We start from the raw sequence: 10,986 nt of genomic DNA on the forward strand, positions 1-10,986 counted from the left end.
TGTCACACAGGGCAGGATTTCCTTCTTTCTCGTGGCTGAATAATATTCCGTGTGTGTGTGTGTGTGTGTGTGTGTGTGTGTGTGTGTGTGTGTGTGTGTCTGTCCCACATCTTATTTATCCATTCATCCATTTATGGGCACATAGGTTGTTTCCATATCTTGGCCATTGTGAATAGTGCTGTAACAAACATGGGAGTGAGTGATATAGTTTTAAAGATAAGGGGTCATTGCTGCTAGAAGGAGGAAGGCATTAACGGTTAGGGATGCCTTGGGGATCTGTTAAGGGAGTTTTAGGATGAGAGTTAACATGGCGAGGTACATGCTTCCTCAATACTAATCACCATGGAGGAGGGGGGAAGATGGGGTGAAGGCTGAGACTCACCACGCAGCCACCATGAGCACAGTCAACAGGGAACTAAATCAAAAGCATTTCGAGGGTGTGGACAAACACAGGTGGATTCTAAACCCATTGTGGCCAAATGCACATGGATGGCGTTCTGGACTCTGCCACTTGCCAGCTGTGGGGCCCTAGGGCTGTCATTTTAACTCTGCTCAGTCTTAACATGGTGGGTGTCATGATTAAATGAGAAAGTGGACAACCACATGCTTTATTTTAATTAAGGTAAAAGTCACATAATATAAAATTCACATGATATAAAATTCACATAATATAAAATTCAGTGGCTTTTAGTATATTCACAGTGTTGCACAGCCATCGGCACTATCTAATTCCAGAACATTCTCACCACCCCAGAATGAAACCTTGAACCCATTAACAGTCACTTCTTATTTCTACTCTCCCCTCTAAGCCCTTGGCAACCACTAATTTAGTTTGTTTCTGTGAATTTGCCTATTCTGGACATTCCATTTAAATGTAATCATACAATGTGTGGTCTTTCGTGTCTGCCTTCTTTCACTGAGCATGTTTTCAAGGTGCATGCACGTTTTAGATGTCTCAAGACTTCCATCCTTTTTTATGCCTGAATAATACTCCATAGTGTGGGTATACCACATTTGTTTATCCATTCATCAATCGATGGACATTTTCGGTTGATTTCATGCCAGGCTATTAGGAATAACGCTGCTGTGAACATTTGGGTGCGCCTTTTTGTTGGAATGCTGGTTTTGCAGTGCAAAAGCTTTCATTCATTTCACTTAATTATTTACTGAGCGCCCTTCCTGCACCAGAAGTTGTGCTAGGTTCTGAGGTTAGAACCATCCCCAGGACAGGGAAGGTACCTATCCTTAGGGAACACACATTCTATGGGGGAAGAGAAGCAGTGAGTGAGGAAACGAAGAAATCAACAAGATAACTGCAGATGGTGACAAGTCTTAGGAATGGAAACTCGGCAATGATAAAGCAGAGCAACTGGTGTGGGAGGAGAAGTGAGACCTTCGTCAGGTGTTCAGTGTATCCATCAGGGTTCTCTGGTGAAAAACAACCAGTAGGGAGTGTGTGTGTGTGTGTGTGTGTGTGTGTGTGTGTGTGTGTGTGTGTAGAGAGAGAGAGCGCCTTATTTTAAGGAGTTGACTCATGTGATTGTGGAGGCTGGCAAGTTCAAAATCTGCAGGCTAGGCCAGCAGGTAGGAGCAATGTTGCCATTCAAGCCTGAAGGTCATCTGCTGACAGAACCCCCTCCTGCTCAGGGGAGGTTAGTCTTTGCTCTATAAAGACCTTCAGCTGATCAGATGAGTCTCACCCAACTAGGGCGGGCAATGTGCTTTATTCAAAGCCCGCCGATTTAAATGTTGACTTCATCCACAGACAGCACCCTCACAGCAACATCCGGGATAATTTTTGATGACATACCTGGGCACCATGGCCCAGCCATGTTGGCATCTATAGTTAACGATCACAATCAAGGAAGGTGACATTGAGGAGAAATTGATTCTGGCTGTGATGTGAGAATGAGCAGGAACCCAGGGGAAAAGCACCCCCAGCAGAAGGAACAGCACATGCAAAGGCCTTGGGGGCCAAAGTGTGAAAAGTTAGCTGGGAGATGGGCAACCAAAGAAGTGACGTCAGAGAAATGAGCAGGGCAGGGGCACATGTAAGGATATTCATTTTAGAGAGGGAGAAAGCCATTTTCTGCCTGTGGCCCTGACCTCCACACTCCACTGCATCAGGCTATCAATGCAGAAAGCCATGCTTTGCTGGGGGAGGTGAGCTGCAAACACATCTCAGGGCAAATGCACAAAAAGACAAAAAGGAATCATCAGAGGTTTTGAAAGAAAACACAGGAAAGGTAACGTCTCACATAAATATCATTCCTTGTGGTTCTTTTCCATGCTTCCAGAAACAGATAAATTTACTTCTAAATTGTCCTGCTGAGCCTGCCTTTATTACCAGCCTCAGGAAGGCTGCGTCTGGGCCAGCTGCGATGCGGGCTGCCTTCTGTAATTCTCACGCGTCTCGGGTTAGACAGCACGAAGGCCGGCGGAAGCCTGATTTCCCCACAGATCCCAGCGGCAGTCCCATTGCCTTGATTGCTTCTGATCAAGGCAAACTGAGAAAAGTGAAGCAGAGACATCTGTTCCCTTCCTGTCACTTGAAGCCAGCGCAACCTGCCGTCACTGTGGTCACTCAAAGCCAATACAGAGTACATCCCAGATACAGGAAGCCCCAGCAGAAGAATTAAAAGGTGGTTCCATCCTCTGTTAAGAAGGAAGAACGCAGGCTGGCTGGAGTCAGAATCAGATGCTGAATGTGTCCCAGTCACGAATGTTTATCGTGAGCAGTGTTGGCTGGTCCTGCCTCCTGACCTTGTGGCACAGAAGGACAGAGGTCATTAGAGGCTACGATGTGAGAGCGAGCAGAAGTCCCCCATGCACAAACCCAGGGGACTACACTGCAAACAGAAGGAACACCAAGTTCAAAAGCCTCGGGGAATGAAGTGTCTCAGGTTAGCTAGGCATTAGGGGATAAAAGAGGTGATGGGAGGAGGGTGAGCAGGGCGCTTGTCTGTTCACACCGCTGATGAGTACAGAGCCACAAGGTCCGAATTAGAGGGCGTTCTGCACCATCCCCGCTCCCCTGAGCTGCTGCAGACGCTCCTTTGTGGGCTTTCCAGCCCTCCCCTCGCTGCCGTCAGAGCCATCTGTCCTCTCCAGCCTTCTCTCTCTGCTGGTCCCACGTCAAACATCAGATCAATCGTTGAGGGCTACTTTCACTTTTTCGGTAAGTCATGCTTTCTGTCACCTCTGCACTTTTGCACAGTTGTTCCTTCTACCTGCAACAACCCTACCTCTCTGCCCCACTGTGCTGAGTGCATCAGTGAGCTCACTCCTGTCCCTACCTCAGTTCTCAGCCTTGGGAAACCTTCCCTGACCACCCTGTGTGAATTAGGTGGCACTTCTCCAAAGTCCCAGGATATGCCGTACCAAACACGAGTCCCAGGAAGCTGTAACCCCCCTGTTGTGTCTCCCAACACACTGTGACTATCCCCCCTGGTCTCCATCTATCCCCAGGGCCTAGGAGGGCACTGTAACATTACTGTTGAATGAATGAATGAATGAATGAATGAATGAATGAATGAATGAATGGATAGCACAGTGATAGTATTTGGGTATAGAAGAGCAAAAGCCTGTACCTTCCAGAAGTTCACAGACAAAGGGAAAGCAATAAGAGGCAGCCAGAAATAGCAGTGCCACCAGAGTGGGAACCTGGAGAAAAGGGGGGAGGTTATCTAGTCCCTGCCAGAGGCTCATGAGGCTCCTAGGAGGAGCCAATCCCTGACCTGAGTCTTGAAAGATGAGTAGGAATGAACAAGATTGAGGAAGGAGGGGGTGGACATTGCGGGGAGCACGGGCAGAGGGAGCCCCAGCACCCCGGTGTTCACGGGAGTCAGTTCCGTACAAACAGAGCCTCCTGCATGTGGGAGTGTCAGGCGATGAGGCTGGTGTGGACGGTCCACAGAGGCCGGCACTGGGAACACAGGTCTGACGGCCATTCACTTATGACAGAGGCTAAACACAGGAAAAGATGAGCACGTCCACCCAGCACACATGGCAGAAAGGACAGACTCAGAGGAACCTGCATATTTAATTAAGGGGCAGGATGGGGACTGGCAGGGGAGGGGAGGGCGCTGACCTGGAAGTCAAGGGCAGCGGAAGTTGCAGGAAGAAATGGGTGTGGCTAACCATGTCACCTGCTGCAGAGAAGGTGAGACCCAGGTCTCAGTGAATTCCAGAGGTGGGTGGACCAGAATCAGCCTATCAGCCCTCAGGGCATTGAGGAGGAGATGAGAGGTGAGGAAAAGGAACCAGGGAGAATTCACCTCTCCTTCAAGGACCGCCATGGAGAAGCACAAGCGGGAGACTGTGCAAACCAACAGCAGAGCCTGGAAAATCTAGGCAGGGGCAAGAGAGGGTGCTGCTTCAGAGGTGGACACGCCTGGCCTTTGCAGGCTGAAAGGAAAAGGTCAGGAGGGAGCAAAAGGTCACGGACATGGGAGGAGTGATTGGTGAGTGAGGAGCAGACCCTGCAGAGCGGCCTGGGGTCAGGACCACAGGGAGGGGCTGGGTTTGTGCAGGAGGAAAGTGGAGGGCTCAGAGAGAGAGGAAACGCACACGGGGTGGACGCAGGCAAGGGGCTTAGCAGGAACCGGGATCATTCACAGTTCAATCCTGGATACTGACCTCCCTAAGCTAAGGCTGTCTTGTCTGCCACTCTCCGGAGTGTCCTCCCAGCATGCAGCGGGCTCGGCCAGGTAAGAGCGCTTTGTGATCCTTGAAGCTCTGCTTTGCTTGTGACCCTGTGAAATCCACGTCTGAGAGACCTGAACATGCCTGCAGAAATGCAAAAATGCTGACGTTTTAAATTTATTCAGGAAAATAAATATTTCATAAAGACAGATCATCTTAATTTTTTAAGTAAAAACAAAACAAAACACGTTAGATGAGTCAAAGTGAGTGTTGATAGGATCTTCTTCATGTCCAAATTTAAGCCCAGGTAGGGCTGGGCTGATTATAATAGGTCAACCCTAATAACACTGACGTTTTTGCAAATTGAAACATGTTGACTAGCAGCAATTTCATTTGCTTCTGCCTGAGAGGCCCCCCTATAGCCCAGCCCCCGACCTTGCCTGTGCCGTGCCCCCTGTTGCAAATGTCCTTCTCCCTGAGGACCCCACCCCTATCCACGCTACCTGACTAAAACCCCTACTCCTGCGTTCAGGCAGGGTCCACGCGTTGCTCCCTCAGGAAGATTTTCTCAAGCACTGTGTTAGCTATCTACTGCCTCATAATGGTATCGCCACATGCTTAAGGGCTTAAAGCTACACACACGCATTACCTTACATTTCCTATAGTCAGGAGCCCAATTTAGCTGTGTCTCTACAAAGCTGCAATTGAAGCATCAGCCAAGCCTCAGCTCTCATCTCAACCAGTCATCGTTGATGTGGTGACCGGCAGAACCTACTTCCATGCAGACGATCCAACTAAAGGCCTCGGCTTCTTGCTGGCTGTTGGCTTGAGACTGCCCTTCACTTCTCATTACATGGTCTCCTCTACAGGGCACGTCACATGACCATTGCTTCATCGAAGCCAGCAAGGGAGAGTCAGGTAGCAAGATGGACATTACACTCATATTCTGTGATCAAGTGCCATCGGCCATTGTTACTGTTTTCCATTGCACAGAGGAAGTCACGGGTCCTTTGCAGGGAGGTGATTACACAAGGACATGTGCACCAGAAGGTGAGGAGAATTGGGAGCCCATCTCAGAGTGCATCTGCCACAGCCAACAAGACTAAATGACTCTCTTCTGCTCATGTCTCTCCACCAGTAATCGGTGAGCTTTTTGCTGGAAGGCATGTGTCCTTGTCCTACTCATTATATCACCATGACCAGCACAATGCCTGGCACATAGTGGGCACTATGTACACACCTGATGCACGCACTCTTTGATAGCATTGCTGCTAAATTGACCAGTCACTGGACAACCCCGACCAAAGATGCAGGCCATACCCATCTACAGGAAGGCCTGGGTATGCCCAACCCAATTATTACATTCCACAGTTAAATCACACAATTAAAATTGGATGAGTGAAGTCATGAAAGGGGATTTCTGAGTGCTAATGAGCAGAGACAAATGAGGTTGTGCGATGCCGTGTCAAAGCCTGGCTCCTGGCACGCACTCGAGGTGTGCGAGCTCATCTCAGGATCAAACCACCCAGCAACAAGCCATTCTTCAGATGTGAGTTTTTTGGAGGTGGCACTTCTATAGCTTGATCATTAAAGCAGAGAACACAAGGATAAGAGGGGCCGGAAAGGGAGAGAGAGCGAGAGAGGCAAAAAGGGTAAGAACCAGACAGAGAGATTTAAAAACATTAAAGTTAAGATAAGTAGTGTGCAGAAGCCAAAGACACTGCAAAGAAATGGATGCAACTTATGGAGGAAAGGAGGTAGCAGAAGACAAACCCAGCATCCAAAGCAAAGTGACTAAACCGGGGCAGAAGGTTAAACTCGCGTCTCTGCCAGGGACCCAGGCAAGCCCAGATCTGTAATAATGTGAACTTCTTGCTTATCGAATGTCTGTAATATGGCAGGCACAGTGCTAGGAGTGATGGCTTTGATGGTGACAAGACAGACCTGGTCCCTGCACTCATAGGGTGTATCCGTCACTACTGGGGGGGAGACCACTCAAAAATAATAAATGAATAAATGACCACCATAATTTTGATGTGGGATTTTCTAGCCAATAAATGGATATGGTGCTGATGATAAAGGCATTCTCTGTAATCATTAGTTTTACCATCTCAGCTAGTTATTTAACCTTTGTGAGCATCAATATTTTCAATTGTGAACTTGTGGCTACTGATCCCTACCTGCCGAATTAGCAGTGATGATTAAATCAGTTCATGAAAATACAGCAAGGAGCACAGCACATGGCATTGAGAAGGATTTCAATGCTATTACTATTATCGTCCGATTTAGTTGTCCAGTTGCATTTCCTCCTTAAGCGTCCAGCATTGTTCTGAGCTGTTAGTGGGGGCTCAGTTTACCTCTGAGGCTGGGCATTTTCAGAGGAGATACAGGCAGCATTGCTGTTTAGATGCAAATGCATGTTCCCATGATGAAAAGCATCTGGATTTTCCATTTTTCAAGCACAGGGTGGGGGGTTTTTAATTAAATAGTTCCCTCAGTGACTGTCAATCATAGTATCAGTACCCCCCAGCCATCCATGCTAAAATTAGTACCAACCTTATCAATTCAGAAACCCAAATGGAGATGGATAAATCCACAGAACAATATGTCCACATGACATTGTGGTCCAAAAAGGGAAAAAAACAAATGTCAGCACACCTGGTGTCTGCTAATAACATGCCATTGACTCTTTCCCTAATTGGGTCAAAGTTTGCTTCCTTTAAGTTAAGTAAATTAGAAGACATGCTTGGGTGGTTTCCCCATTTTAATAGATGGTTTATAGAATTTTTCCCCTTCTGTAAAGAGAAAGCTGGTGAGGTAAAAGTCACTATTGCTGTCTGTCCAATCTTCCTGGCTCTTTGCTTGCAGACCTGTGGTGGGATTGCTGTTTCCACCTCTGATGAAGGTAGATATGTCCACATGACTTGCTTTGGCCTGTGATATGTGTTGTTGTGAGCAGAAGTGACATGGGTCACAGTAGTCATAAGGTTCAAGGACTCATGCACAATTCATCCCAGTCCCTTGTTCTTTCTGACATGGTGAGTGGCAATATTTAACATCGTGTCTGTTCCATCAGGCTGGTCTCCAAATGGCCCCCGTGAGTAGAGCCCTCCCTGCTGACCAGTGTGTTCCAACACTGAGGTTGCGTAGTCGTTACTGCAGCACAACCGAGCCTATCCCGACTGATACAGTGAGCTACAATGGCAGGGGAGAGATAATTCAATTTCAGAGCAAAGCATTCTGGTCGGAGGAGGAACTAATCAAGAGCTGAAGCCCTCTTTGAACTGAACAGAGGGCTCGGCTCTCAGCACAAGTCACCAGATTATTACCAAGGGTCCATGGAACGTCTCTGGAACACACAGAGACACTTATTCCGCAGGAGCTTTCAGACCTGGAGTGTTCTGTGATGTTGGACCCAGGAAGGCTTGGTTAATCAGCCAGGACCAGGTGCGGAGTACCGGAACCATGCGTGTCTGGAATATACTTGCCAGCTTGTGTGTGCCCCCAGACATGCCAGGCAAAGGAACAGACAGAGCTGACCGGCAGCATCTTTAAGTGCTTAGTGCCCAGAGGGAGGCCCAGATCATCTGGACGGTCAGTCCTGGCAGTGTATAAATCCGAGAGTCAGTTGTGCTTGGGAAAGATAACCCAACAAAAGCTGCATTTCTGGCACTCTCTCTAAAGAACAAATACTTCCAGGCAGAAGGGTGACTTTGTAAGAAAGGAGAGTGACTGTGAGCAAGCTATTCATCTTGCCTTGAATCAGGCCAGGTGCCAGGCGCCTGGAGGGAATGGGCCTACTAAATGGCATGGGTGGAATGTGGGCTAGCCCCAGAAGGAGGGCGTGTCAGCGAGGGTAATGAAACAGCCGAGCAAGTGACGGATGAGGTGGCGTCACCTGCTCCCCTCAAAGATTCCAGGACGGAGATGCAGTCTTTCTCAAAGTCAGGTGCCAAGGAATAAGGCCAGGCATAGTCAAGTGGGAATGGGGTTGGGGGTCTCAAGGCGTTGGGGGCGGGGTGCAACACGAAATTGCGTCCTTCTTTCCTACCCAGGTTTTCAACAAACTGAGCAGTTGCGTGAATAGCAAGGCAGATCGAGGTCAAAACATCCCCTGAGCATAAGGGCCAAATGAGCCTGTTAAATGAACTGCAGAAGGAGGCCAGCCTGTCTCCTGGTCCGAGTCAATGAAGGCCCGGGGCCGCCTTCCTGCCACACACAGGGACAGAGACCTGCAGAGCCCGCAGCCTCGTGTCTGCGTGGGCGCTGCTTTCTAAAGCAAAGGAAGGTCTAGGCTGAGCTACCATGTCCATTGTCATCTTGTCAGCGCTTCTGCCAGAGGTCACGGCTGTGCCTGGGGCAGAGCAGGGAAATAAGCAAAGGGACCACATCCAGCGGGTCCCCCTCCATGAAGGAACATCGAGCTTAGGGGGCAGGAGACCCTTCCCAGGCACCAGGTGCTTCCACTTTGTGATGCCAACCTGCTGTGTACGACACCTCCATCTTCGTGATTCCGTGTAGCCGTTTTAGAACCCTGAAAGAAAGGTAATACCACACATAACTCACAGACGAGGAAGTCGAAGCTCTGAGAGGTGGCCAACTAGCAGAGACAAGCCAGGAGCTGGACCTGAGGCTTCGGATTCCATTTTCTTTTTAATTTTAATTCCTTATTATGTATAAGTCCCAGCAAAGGGTGGCCCTTTACCCAGGGAAAATCTTGCCAGTAACCAGTCAAAACTTAGGCGTCCATGTTTATATTAAATTCCTTTAAACCCCTCAAAGCAACCCTAACCCCAAGACCCCTGCCATGGTTTTATGGTTTTATGGTTTTACGGTGAGTGGTAGCCAAACTGTTGGAGAGACACAAGATGGGAAAAGAGAAAAGAATCTTGGACGCCCCAGTTCAGACCAAAGATCTGCCAGTGAGAAAGGGGGGGCGGTTTACTCAGGGCCACCCACCCGGTGAATCCGGACTTGGCAGTTGACCCTAGCAGCTGTGTCCCTCACTCTTCATCGCTCACCGGCTTCCTTTGCCAGAACCCAGGCGCCCAGGGACCGGTCATGCACTGAACACTCAGTGATGTGGTCTGAGCTGCAGCTCACAGGCCCATCACCTGTGTGGCTTTAGGCAGGTCACCCGGACGCTCTGAGTATCAGTTTCCTTCTGCCAGAGCAAGAATCATCATATCAGAACCACCTGCTCCCAATTGTTTGCGAGCCGCGTGAGAGAACAGACTTAAGATGGAAGAGTGTTTCTGAAGCTTTGGGTGCTTCCGCAGCGTGGAGATTCCCCAGGGAAGGGGGTACAGTGGGTTCTGTGTGTAGTTATATCACCTACAGCTCTGTGGTGCTGGCTCAGGTGTTCCTGCCGTCGTTCCTGGTGGCCTTGTCCACGTTTGGGGCCTGAAAACATCTCTCCAGTCCCTTTTACTTGTATCCCTTCCTATTGTGGGACCAAGATGGCGCCAGCTTTAAACTCAGGCCCTGGGCTCTGGGGAGCACCTCGCCTGTGTGCCTGCAAAGCCCCAGGGCTGAGGGGCTGCAGGGAAGGGGCGGAGCCTGGCTATGATCAGCCTACACACTGCAGGCCAGCATGTTTTGAAAACATATTTAAATGCTTTTCACAAGGGAGAGTTTCCATTTTTAAGTTAATAAATCCCCTCAAGGAAGGAAAAGCAGCAGAGCTTACAAACAGCTCATAACTGAAGCATTTTGTTCCAAAACATTTTCCCCAAACTTGGTGATAATGGAGAAGGAAGGGAAAAAACGGTTTTCAAGGGGTATGTTGCTTCTGTGAGTGGAAGATTCTATATATTTAACATTTCGTGGGCCCATCTCTTGGAGCTAGAAGATTTTGTAGATCCCACCAAGCCAGTGAATGGGGGGAGGAGGACAATGGGAAACAGAAATGAGTAAAGGGGGAGAGAGGTCAGCAGTACCTGTGAGGGTGCCAGCCTGGGTGAGTGGCAGGAGAAATCAACCAATTGTAAATATTTATGAAGCCCCATGGGAGGCAATGTCCTTGCCCCAGAACAAACAAGCCCCGCTCTCACCAAGTTGCCATCCTTGTGGAATGAGACGGAGCACCCCCAAGTAGGCAGACAATGTCTGTGGGTCCCCAGTACCAAGGGGAAATAGATCTGGTGGTTCTCATGGAGAGTGCCTGGGGCTGAGGGGAGCGTCGAGAAAGGGTCAAGAAGGTGACTTTGAGCTGAGCTCTCACTAGCTGAAAAGGAACCACCATTCAACTGTCGAAGGGAAGAAACTTCCAGCCAAAGGAGGGAGCAGCTGCCAGGGTCCTGAGGTGGGGCTGTGGTTGGTTGTTAGATGAACCTAAGGAAG

The 10,986-nt window shown here is 49.1% G+C and overlaps 1 long non-coding RNA gene across 1 annotated transcript in view; it reads right to left on the reverse strand.

Annotated features, from left to right (window-relative positions):
• The window catches only part of LOC109387428 (uncharacterized), a 19,424-nt gene that overhangs the window by 3,136 nt on the left and 5,302 nt on the right, over positions 1-10,986 (reverse strand). The window contains exon 2 of the long non-coding RNA XR_002124997.1: positions 4,639-4,788. This is a non-coding gene — a long non-coding RNA (uncharacterized LOC109387428). The remainder of the gene's footprint in view (positions 1-4,638; positions 4,789-10,986) is intronic.

This window comes from Hipposideros armiger, unplaced genomic scaffold (assembly GCF_001890085.2).
Source record: "Hipposideros armiger isolate ML-2016 unplaced genomic scaffold, ASM189008v1 scaffold_157, whole genome shotgun sequence".
Lineage (NCBI taxonomy): Eukaryota > Metazoa > Chordata > Mammalia > Chiroptera > Hipposideridae > Hipposideros > Hipposideros armiger.